Here is a 12,132-nt window from a genome sequence, read left to right as displayed (position 1 = left end):
CGATAATGATGGAAGATACCATCAGTACCCTCGGAGAGAACGGTCCAGCATTTACGTAAAAGAAATGATGGGATCCATTGATTCTCCACTCCATCCTACCAACAGCCTTATCTCTTTCCTGCGCGCCACAACGCAAAACGCATGGTACGCTGTATAGTGGTCCAAAAAGTAGACTTTGGAACTATTTCTCTCAAGTGCAGTGCAGTGCAGTGCATATGTTTGTGAGACCCGTGAGTGTCTGTGTCTCCACATAATTCTCAGCTCCAGGTAAAAACATCTTTACCAAGCGTCACGCAGAACAAAGTGAGGTGCAGAATTCGAGGTCGAAGATCAGGGGCATTGCCCACGGGGTTTCTTATGAAAGAAACGGGCAGCCTAGGCCGCTGTCTTCGTCAAATGATAAGTGCCCCTCGTCGTCGTCAACCACCATTAAGTGAGAGAGCCACGGCAGTAGCCACTGGTCACGGGAATCATGTCGTCTTAACGAGTGGCTGTGGCTACTCGGACGACTGAGGGTGTGTGCGTCGTCAGAATTCACGTGCCGCTGTCCACTCTTTTGCAATTTTCTGAATCACGTGACTTTTTAACTGCTGCTGATTTAGTCTATTTAGCAACGTGCATTTAGTCTTCTAACTAATGATGAGGTACCGGGATTTTTAGCCAGTTAGGGTATCAGTCGGCGGCTCTGCCCAAACCTATTTTTATCCCCTGCCGATCGATACTTGCTTCTCTGCGGGTTTCGCTCACTTTTTATGTCGGTTGGGAGTACGATCATGATCATGATCATGATCTTTTAAAAAAACAGAGGAAGAAATGTCGGTGCCAATAGAATTATTCAAATACGGTGAAAATAGTTCTTCTTTCTTTCAGTTTTTTTTTTCAGTTTCAGAAGAAGTAACCGAAGAAATAACAAAAAGATTTGGTCAAACAGCTGACAACACACGTGCGGGTTGAAGTTTTGAACTGTGAAGAGAAACCAAATAATCCCACATAGACAGAGACAAGAAGGTTGTCGTCCTTTATATTTTAGCTCTCCGGATGAAAGCATTGCCGAGTTCGGTAACGCGAGCTTGTAACCCCAGTGCGGGCTTTAAAGTGGCGTGGATAGTGTGGTTGCTTAACCAGGGTTTAGGCTGGTTTGAACTATGCGACTTGCCCATTCCAAGCCGTGCAGTTGAACCTTGTCGCCCGGGCTAAGGCTTGGATGACTCTGTTCTTAGATCGGAGGGCACAGCGTGAGGCTGGTTTCACAGAGCAGCGAAAACCTCTGGCTGTCGGCAGTGGGAGGATAACGAGTTGTTGCGACTCGGTCTAAATTGGCCCTGTTCATCCGACTCACCTAGACCGCCACCTTTTTTGGTTTCTTCCCACCCGCTTTAAACAAATCGGAAGGAACTCACTCAGGTTGTAACTGAATTAATGTCTGAAATACAAAATTGCCTGACGCAGCGACAGTAGTGATTGCATTCCGGGCCTCAATCCCTGTTTTCTAACGTCTAAATCTAGCTCTGTGCCATGGCCGCTCCGATGGCAGAAGATACCTCTTTCGAGGATGATCAGCTCGCGTCTCTGTCTACGGACGACGTTGTTACGGCTTCGCGCCTTCTTGACAATGAAATTCGAATTATCAGGGTTATTTCTTCTCTCTATTCTCTGTGTTTGAAACTTTTCGTTATCTGAACCCTGATTGTTTTTCTGATTTGTTGTTTCGGTCTGTTCAGGAAGAATTGCAGAGGACAAATATGGAGCTTGATTCCTTCAAGGAGAAGATAAAAGAGAATCAGGAGAAGATCAAGCTAAACAAGCAACTGCCCTATCTTGTTGGAAACATCGTGGAGGTGATTTGTTATCCTATTTGATTTCTTTTATCTCGTGAATCTTCATTTGGGAAACTCCGGTAATCTATTTTAAAGCTTAATCTGTTACTTCTGAATGGGGCGAAACCCCAATTCAAGTGCTTTTTTGATTTTTTTTCATGGGGAATCTCGACTGGGGCCTTCAGTTTATTGGAAAACAATCTTCTAATCGCCTTTCCAGTTCTTTTAGTTCATTTGGATTATGCAGATTGAACTCATGAATTTTGAGTTTTGACAGATAAAAATTGGTTAGATGAATGTCACTGTCCTAGCTTTTATGACCATTTCTTACCATACGCTCTGGACGGCTGTGAGCAAAATTAGTAACTAAAGGACTCGGGAGTCTTTAAGGCTCAATCGTAAGTCATCTTGTAAATATTGTGGCCTTTATTCAAGCTGCTGAGGCTTGGAACCAACTAATCTCAGGGATTTCATTGAAAATTTTCATAACGTTCTGTGACTAGTGGATGGTGGGCGGCCTTTTTGTCGCCGTTGAGATTCAAACTGTCAATTCGCAGCACTATTAAAGAGGCCATTAGACAAAGGAAAATTTTTCTATAGTGTTTTAAAATTTTAGTTATCCAAGGGGCATGTAGAAGTGGTTCAATGGCTCACAACATGAAGGAGATGGGCTAGGGAAGTTTCTGATTCAACATTCAATCACTCACTTTATGCTCACAAAGAGAGGAGAGGAAGGGATCCAGCACTGCAGGACCACTCCAGGGACCTACCAGAATTTCAGTTGAGCTCTTGTATAAGGAATTACTTGTGATTAATTCTTAGACATGCGTAAGTGCATGCATAGGAGGCTTAGGTTGTCCCTCCTTATACAAACAGTTGAAAATTTTAATCTGTAAAAATTGCACTGAGTTGTGTTGACAGATGCAATTGACTGAAGCAGAGCATTCAAAAAATTGAAGAAGGCATGTGGGGATGTTGAACTTTTTCATTTTTCCTAGATGTGATTTCAATTATTTAAATTTTTTCATCCATCGATACAGGGTGTTATATATGCCAAAATATTATATTTATAATCTAAAGCGTTCAATCAATCAATCATTTTGCTTGTTCTCTTTCCTCCCAACTGCTTCTTAGGCAACACGGGTCTTGTTGGTTTTGGCAGTGTATTTAGAGATAGCAGCTAGAGGATGTTTGACTTCCTAGTCAGATACCCTTGTGGCATTACTGACTCTACATCTGCTGAGCTCCAAGCTCTTAGTTATGGGCTTAGGCTCTTTGTCAGTAGGTCGAATGACCCCCTCATTGTCGAAGGTGATTCTTAAGGTAGTTACCTGTTGGTGTTCAAATAAGAAAGAACGTCCTTGGAGACATTGGCTGATTGTCTATGAGATTCTGGACCTTGCTTCTCACTGTGTTGTTGTTTGGAACCATGTTTTGATATCAACTAATAGTTTAGCTGTCTCCGTTGCTAGGGAGAGGTCTCCCTCCAATCTGTTGTTGTAAAGGACTCCTCTTCCCTTCTAAATCCTGTATTTTACTATTTCTGGCCTCAGCCTTTTAATACAATTGCGTCTTTTTTAAATAAAATAAAATAATAATAATAACCATCTAAATCAATTATCTTGGGTTGTCTATTTGGGTGTGAGCCTTGCACATAAAAAATAATGCTAATTCTATAATGTTTTTAGTACTAATTCTGGTAATGTTATGATGTTATTAACCAAGAGATTGGTACAGCCCAAATGATTAGGTACTTCATTAAATTAAAACTTCCGTTGCAGTGATATTACAATCCCTTTTCTGTTCAAAATGACAATTTTACTTGCCTGAGGCATGTATTCATTAGTCTTTATTTCAGCGTTGGATATACCTTCTTCTGTAAGATTTCGGATTTGACATAAAGTCAACTACTCAAGTGTGAAATAGTAACTTTACTCTTGCATTCAGATTTTGGAAATGAACCCAGAAGAGGAAGCAGAGGAAGATGGTGCAAATGTTGATCTTGACTCACAAAGGGAAAGTGTGTCGTACTAAAAACATCTACCCGCCAAGTGAGCCAACTTTTTAACTCTGAACGCTCTTTCCATGTTTGGGCAAATTCAATTTTTTTTCATTATAGCATTCCATTTTGCATGTCATGCAGATATTGAAATAAATAGCATCTATGGGCCTCTTTGGATTGAGTCTTCCTGTTCCATTCTGTCAAATCTAGAAGCTTTTGGTTCTGCTTGAAAATCATGTTTTTTTTAAGGAAGGCTACTGCCCATGTTATTGGGTCCTTGAAAGATAGTATTGTGTTATGTATTTATCTTTTGAAGTAGTCAAGTGCTGACCTTGACTCTATATTTTTGGGAATGTCACGACTAAAGATGGCCTCCACAACTTGAAAATTCATACTCAAATCTATTTTCAGTTATATGGTTGAAACTTGCTGTTTTTACTGTGACATGGATTTCCCAGCCCCCACTTCTTTTGGAAGAAATATATACTAAAACGTCTCCTCCCCTCTCACTTTATCTTTATTTGACCTTTGTACGATATTGTTCTCTGTACCTATTAGTATAAGTGGAAAATATGATTTATTTCTGGATATGTTATATCAGCTGTTTTATTGTTTGTGAGCTTCTCCAGTCTTCCAGGATTTGTTAATTATTTCGTTTTTCTATATTATCGTTAGTGGATTTTGAATTTTGCTTTTGACCTGTGTTTCTCACAAATCCTACTTGTTTGAGGCATGCTTCTGTCTGTTAGTTCAGCTAGAGACTGACTGTTCCCACCCACTGCATAACACATTCATATAGCTTCCGCCATCTGTGCACTTGAAACCTTTTTGGTGGTTCTAAAATGTCATTGGCCACGGTTGTTCATTTTAGAAAAGCACGAACATCATCTCAAACTGAAAAGTAATATATATATAAAACTCTACATTGCTGTTCCAAAAATGGTGGAACAGGAAGCAGAATTAAACACATTGGGCATGCTCTCCTTAAGAGTTATTTATTTTTTTCTTCAGGATCTTGTCATTTAATGGGACGTTTATCTTGTAAGTTTCTTTCTTTCCTTCTTTTTTTTTTTCTTTGGAAAATGATCTTGTAAGTTTCTTATGCTCTTTATTCTTGATGTTAGACCATCTTTCTACCAGTTGTTGGGTTGGTAGACCCAGATAAGCTGAAACCTGGAGATTTAGTTGAGGTGAACAAAGATAGTTATTTGATATTGGACACACTTCCATCAGAGTATGATTCAAGAGTGAAAGCTATGGAAGTTGACGAGAAGCCTACAGAACATTACAGTGACATTGGTGGTCTTGAGAAGCAGGTATTTATATGTCTTTGCATTCATTGGCTTGAGCAGTAGGTGGAGAACTAATTTTATGGGTGTCTAACTGTGGGAACAATTTGCATTGTTTGGGAATTTTAATTGCTGTAGTTATTGCAAATTTTGCCAGCTATTGCGTTACTTGTACATGATGATCATGGAATTAAATTTTGTGATAGATTGAAGAACTTGTAGAAGCTATTGTATTGCCCATGACACACAAGGAAAGGTTTCAGAGATTAGGAATCCGTCCACCCAAAGGAGTTCTGCTTTATGGACCTCCTGGAACTGGGAAAATTTTGATGGCTCGTGCATGTGCTGCACAGACTGATGCTACTTTTCTAAAGTTGGCTGGTCCACAACTTGTTCAGGTAACTAAATTATTTTTTGTTCTTTTTCCTCTGTATCATTTCTTTTTGGGTCTTTGTACCTTCCACATTGCTAAACAGCAAACCTTCCATGCTCCCAAATTGCACATCTTCCACATTCCTAAGCTGCACGTCTTTGGATTTATACGAAGGATGGGAGGGTCAGCGAATAAACTAATTTAATTATTTCTCTAAAATTCACTGTTTGCTTCAGTGGATTATTTGTTTCTTTCTTTTCGTAGGACACCTTTTAGCAGTTGGCATCTGCTGCCCACACCTTTAAATACAATTGTTTGATAATTGTTTTGACCATATAATTTGAAGGTAATAATTAAATAGGATTTGAACCCTGCAAACTAGAATTTTGGTCAAGTCTCACTAATATCAAGCTTCATCTTTGTGATTCAAGGGGACTCGGTGTCTAGGGTCGACACTATGCAGAACATTAGCTTTTTCAACTAAAAATAGTAGTGAAACAAAACTGATGAGAGGATCAGTTAATGAGACCATCTATATTTACTTTATCGCTGATATCTGGACCAATTTTTATTTGATAGTTCTCTGTTTTTTCTATAAGCTGTCCTATCCTCTTCTGTCTTTTTACTTGTGTGCATCTACACCTTAGGAAAATCACTATTTTTTGGTTCCAAATATTTTTAAAGTTTCTAGTGGTTAGTTAACCAGGTGCATTTCACTGCCCTTTGAGAAGGCTCTCCACGAGAAGTGGTTATTTTTTGCCTTCAATTGTTGTAAAGGAAATGGTCCTTAACTAGAGGCTTGACCAAGGTTCTTGCCATCAATGCCATGGAAAATATGGAAAGTGCTTCTACTGTTATGATTGTCATTGTATGTGAAATCCAATTTAAAAAATAAATTGAACTGTATTTAATCTGGTATTTGCAGATGTTCATTGGTGATGGTGCTAAATTTGTTTGTGATGCTTTCCAACTTGCCAAGGAGAAGTCACCATGCATCATTTTTATTGATGAAATTGATGCAATTGGAACCAAGCGATTTGATAGGTATCTCCTCTTCTATGCTGTTCTGCTAATATTCTTGTGGTTTTCGTACCTTTGGTTGATAATTGCTTCTGTTTTGACTGCATTTCTTTTCTGAAATTCAAACATCTTCATGTTAATGTATAACATATTTTTCTGAAGCAAAGTCTTTCATGCAAGATTTCAAAACTTTAAATCATTAGTCACACTTCTTCTTTTCTTTGTTTTTTTTTTTTTGAAAGGGGATGTGCATTATTAAGCAAAAGAAGAGTCTAAAACATGTAAAATACTAGCAACATTTGCTGAGATACATGCTGAAGAAAAGGAAGGTGTTTTATTACAAAATCTGGTGCACCCTGATGCCAAACATTGATCATTTAACTAAGTCTGTATATGTTAGTGAGAGTATCAGTAGTTTCAGTATGTTTATATTAGCCTATGGTTTAATTTTCATGGCATTTGGACATGTAACTATGGAGATATAAGGAATTCTTGTATGAGGGGTAGAGAGGTTACTTTTTCTCTACTCACGTGAGTTAATAAAAGAAGAGATGAGGCTCTACTTTTTGCCCTATCAAGAGCAGCTTACGCTCTTCTCCAAAGCTCTCCTTTATTCCTCTTTTTACATTTTCTTTTTCAATATTTCACAGACAGTTCCCCAATGCCAGTATGCTGGCACCATCCTTCGAAAGGGCATCATTGATCCCATTCACTTCCCGGTAGATGATATGCTGAATGCAAAAGAGGTGCATGGCTGTAACAGTGCATGACAATTCTCAATCACATGCTGGGTCCTCCAGGGGATCACATAGTTTCCCTAGAGGCACTCCAGGATCACCTTTGAATCACCCCCTGCTGTTTTGCAACAAATTGATTAACACACAAGCCAAAGCCTCTGCAAGTGTGCTTGAGGCAGAATGAAAAAGGATAGAGTAACAACAAATGATTCATTTGTTAAGGCCAATCAGACAACCGTCTGCACCCCCAAATGAAGAGGAAGCAGTAGCAACACCATAAAGGTGGCGATAGACCACCCATTTTGATGAACTGCCCAAGTAGGTGTCTGCATAGGCTTGGGAGGCTCAATGTCCACAACAATATGGTGTTTCTACAAAAAGGCTTGCTCAAAGGTATTAGCAGCCGCATCATGGCATGCGGTAGAAGTAAATTCCCTTGGCGGAGGAGAAAAGCTGAGCAAACAGTGCACCTACCCACAGGGACTCATTCTCAAAGATCTGCCCGTTTCTTTCCCTCCAAATTGCATGAACCGTGTAGGCAAACAATGGGAGCTAATATTTGAAATGGTTTCAGTAAGACCCTTATGATCGAGCCAGAATAGAAAAAACATCCTCAATAATGTAATGGAAGGGAGAAGAGAACTCATATTTGCCACATGGAACCGTAGGGGTAGAGGGAGAACGGGGTAGGATACCAGATATTTTCCACTACTGTCCAGAATGGCATTGAAATCCCATAAGCCCACCCAAGGGAAGTTGGAGATCATTAAGTTTTTATCAATTTCACCTCTGTGTTCTCCACGAAGGGACTTGGGGATGCAGGTATAGTGAGAAAAGGGTCCAAGTAGGGAGGCCAGGGTAATTTATTACAGCTAATATACAACAGTGAACTTCTAATTATGGAAAGGAAAGTCAACTTGGACCATAGGATGCCACCAGCATGGCCAGTAGCCAGCACCAGGTAGGAGTCAATCAGTTTTTGTAGCTTGGACCTGACTCAGGCAAACAACTCAGCACTAGTTAGAACTTTGGCAAGACAGATAATGGCAGGCTTGGGTCTTGCGAGAGTTGATTTCAGATATCTGAGATTGAGCCTATTTTCTAAACCTCTAATGTTCCAGTATAAGACATTCGTGATGGAATTTTAAGTAATGGAAATAGTGTCTGCAGACCATACCTAAGACCGGAGTGTTGCTGCCTCCAGAATCCATAGATTGGGAAGAGAGTTGAGGTCGCTTGGCGGTGGAGTCTCCTCTTGCAGCATCTACCAGTTGCCAAGTCAACATTTGAGTGTGTAACACTTACATCAGGTGCTGGCTGCAAGAGGTTCAACAGAAGAAGCATCCTTGTCAAGGATAGAGTGAGCCAGGGAAGGAGGGCTCAAGTACAATGTCAGTTACATGGCCCGAGGATGACTCTTGAGAAGGTCCATCCAATTTATTGATCTAGCTAGCGTCATAAGCTTGTCAGCACATATACAGTCATCGCTCTGGTAGGTCTTAGGGGCAATATCTGAGAGGATAGAATGATCAACCACAAGGGGGGAGGGGAAGAAGTCGAGTGCATGAGCAGCAGGGTGGGTCTTTTGCAGTGCAAGTTGAAGATGTCCAGCCTCCTCAAGATAGTCAGGCAGCTGATCGATTCCGATGGAAAATGGGGCTTGTCCAAAATCTTCCAAGGTCAAGTTCGAGAATGCCAAAGGAGCAGCAGAGGAGTCACCGCCAAATAGGACAGAATGAAGCAAACCCTGCATGGGAGTAGCCTCCACATCTAGTAAATTGTGAACTGAGTTCACTGCTGTTGCCATGCAAGGTGGGTTATCTCACCTCCAGCAGTTTGTGCTGCTTAGTTGGTGAATTGCCAGATTTGCCAGCCTAGGCTAGGGGGTAATCAGCCTACCTGTGAAAGGGGACCTGCTCCATCTAGTTCAGCCATCCCCACCCCACTTCCATTGCCATTATCACCCTCCCCATCTTGAATTTAGGTTCCAGAGATGGTCTCATTGCACTTATTATAGTCATGCCCAAGGGTACCACACCACAGACAAAGATCAGGAACCTTTTCATATTTAAACTCCTACCAGTGCGTGATGCCATCATTGTTGAGATAGACGCCCAAGGTGGGAGGTTAGATGCAAACACAAAAAAACAGATGAGCGTATAGCATGTGTGCAGCTTCTCGAGCATTATGATGAATCTCCAGGACTTCTTCCCTGTGCTACCAATATACAAGAGTGCCGAGTACGTGTAGAAAACAGCTGATAGGCCCTCGAGCTTCATCCGTAGGTTGATCATGTCGAACTTAATGAGTTTTGGGATCAAAATTCAGAGTCCATCAGCGCAAGAGAAGGTAGTCTTTCAATCTATCACCGCTTATGCTCATGCACGTTGAGCATGTCCTTCTCACATGCAAATTTGAAGAAAAAACAGTTGGCTCCATGGCAGCAACTTGGAGATCACCAGTAGGTTTCCACATGCCCATCACCTTAGCTTCCAAGAGTTTGGATTGCATAGAGGCTCTCAAAACCCTAAGCATAAACCTGCGCTTTTGTTTACCTTCATGGTCTTAATTTTCATCTTTTATTTGTTTCAACTATGTCACTAAGATCTAGGTTGCAATCAGATGAAGTGATCGGAGTAGGCTCAGAGTTGATGATGTCCATGGTGGTTGGCGGAGAAGCGTCAAGGAGAGATGATGTCCTGCAAAACTTTTGTGAGACTAGAGTACGCATCACCATTGCTGTAAAGAAATCGTATCGTTGATCATGAATCTTTTGGAATATTTGTGTGCATGAGTACACATCTTGCGGGTCTCATATTTTTTTCCTCGGGATGCAACATAGTAGGAATCAACATCGAAGGCATAGTGCTGAAGAGGGTGTGTGTTGGGTGGAAAATGTGAGGATGAACGAAAAGGCAGGAAGAGAGTTCCGTGTCGCTATATCCTGGGGGCAAAATAAATGTTGTGACTGTTCCATTACCCATTCCCACACCAAGAGACAGTGACATGAGTCTCAATGCTTGCTACAGAGGAGCAGCAGATAGGAGTTTATGCGTGTGCCTCCCATTCCTCCATGGTTAGTAGGCACAAATGATTTCTGAGGCACAATCATGGCAAGTGGTTGTTGGATTCAAAAAACAGCAGGCCAATTCTTTGGTGGAGATCCAGACCACTCCAGCAGAAATGAGAGTCTCAGACAGTTGTCATGCCCAATTTTTTACACTCCTGTTACAAGGCATAGAGACACGAAACTCTGGATGGTGCCTATATAATGGTGTTTGTGGGTTTTTTTTTCCCCATGGCCTACTAGGCTTTCTAGTTTTCCTAATTGATTCTTATTCCAGGTTTCTGCTTGTGTTCTCAGTTTCTAATATGCTTCACTGAAAATTGTTCATTTACTTGTATACTTCTTTTTACTCCAGTGAAGTGAGTGGAGATAGGGAAGTACTGAGGACAATGTTGGAGCTACTTAATCAACTTGATGGTTTCAGCAGCGACGATCAGATAAAGGTCAGTGTTTATTGGAAAACTTTAACCTTCTAATGTTCCTTTGAACTTGGATAAAACGATACTGATTTGTTATCGTGCTGATCCAAACGCTTCATATGATATTCTAGATGCTAGAGGTGATGATTTTTAGGTCATGAAGTACTATTCACTTGGCATCTTTAGCAGTTGTCTCTAAGGATGTAATTGCACATGACAAACAAGGTCACTGTTAGTGATGACTGAAGCTGTTTTATTGTCAACATGATTCCCCAGGTTATAGCAGCAACTAATCGGGCTGATATTTTGGATCCTGCCCTGATGCGTTCTGGTCGTCTGGACCGCAAAATAGAGTTTCCACATCCATCAGAAGAAGCTAGAGCACGGATTTTGCAGGTTTGACTAAAATCAAGCATAATGTTATCAGTCTGCATGTTGTATTACTACCTTTTTCTCATTCAGCTGTTTTTCCCATTGCATTTATATAGATACATTCCAGGAAAATGAATGTGCATCCAGGCGTGAATTTTGAGGAATTGGCTCGCTCAACTGATGATTTTAATGGGGCACAGCTAAAAGCTGTTTGCGTGGAGGCTGGCATGTTGGCTCTCCGCCGAGATGGAACAGAGGTGGTTTTCCATATGTTTGGTTCAACTGCTTTCTTCATTTTATTTTTATAAGGTTGCTGTCATTCTTATTGCGGATATAAAGTATCTTTCTTTATTTGCTCTTTCCAGGTAATGCACGAAGATTTCAATGAAGGGATCATTCAAGTACAGGCAAAGAAGAAAGCTACCTTGAATTATTATGCTTAATGTGGGTCACATCAGCTAGATACTCTGGTTAAGGAGCTTTTTGAAGAAATAAGTTATTTTTGGAGTTGTACTTTGCACCATTTGTGTAAGCTTACGACCCATATGGGATGAATGTATACAAGGCCTTCAAATAGTTATTGATGTAGCATCCGCCTTCTGTTTATGACCTAGAAAACCATTCTGAAACTTGGTTTGCGCCTTATGAGACTCTCTATCCGTCTTTCTTGATTTTAATGAAAGTGAATAAATTGGAATCCTTTTGGTTTCGAGTGACGAAGCGAAACCAGTTATATTTCTTAATAAGATGATAGTACACTGGTGTTCTTCTATATCGCTTCCTCGAAGGAGCTAATTTTATCAGGTTACAACCGTGGAAAGCTGGAACCGATCGAGAATAATATTTTGGAAAGCCTCGACTTTAAAATGCTCCAGAAACGAGTTTTTGAAGAATAAAAAAAAAAATAAGAAACTTGCTGTGTAGATGACAAGATTTGCAGGGCCAAATGCGTATCATAGCGCGCTTCTGAGTACTTTTTCTTAGTGTCAGTGTTATTCTAACAGCCAGCATTAAATTTTGGTCCCTGACCTCGGAT

At 40.6% G+C, this 12,132-nt stretch overlaps 1 pseudogene; it reads left to right on the top strand.

The window, feature by feature from the left end:
- Window positions 1-1,263: 1,263 nt before the first annotated feature.
- On the top strand, window positions 1,264-11,811 carry LOC137959096 (26S proteasome regulatory subunit 6A homolog; annotated as a pseudogene).
- Window positions 11,812-12,132: the final 321 nt, after the last annotated feature.

The sequence above is a fragment of the Aristolochia californica genome, unplaced genomic scaffold, assembly GCF_029961685.1.
Source record: "Aristolochia californica isolate CCGP_79_NKW_82.1479 unplaced genomic scaffold, dmAriCali1.0.hap1 SCAF_3, whole genome shotgun sequence".
NCBI classification, from domain to species: Eukaryota; Viridiplantae; Streptophyta; class Magnoliopsida; order Piperales; family Aristolochiaceae; genus Aristolochia; species Aristolochia californica.
The sequence above is the reverse complement of the archived record's forward strand: the minus strand, read 5'-3'. Positions and strand labels throughout refer to the sequence as shown.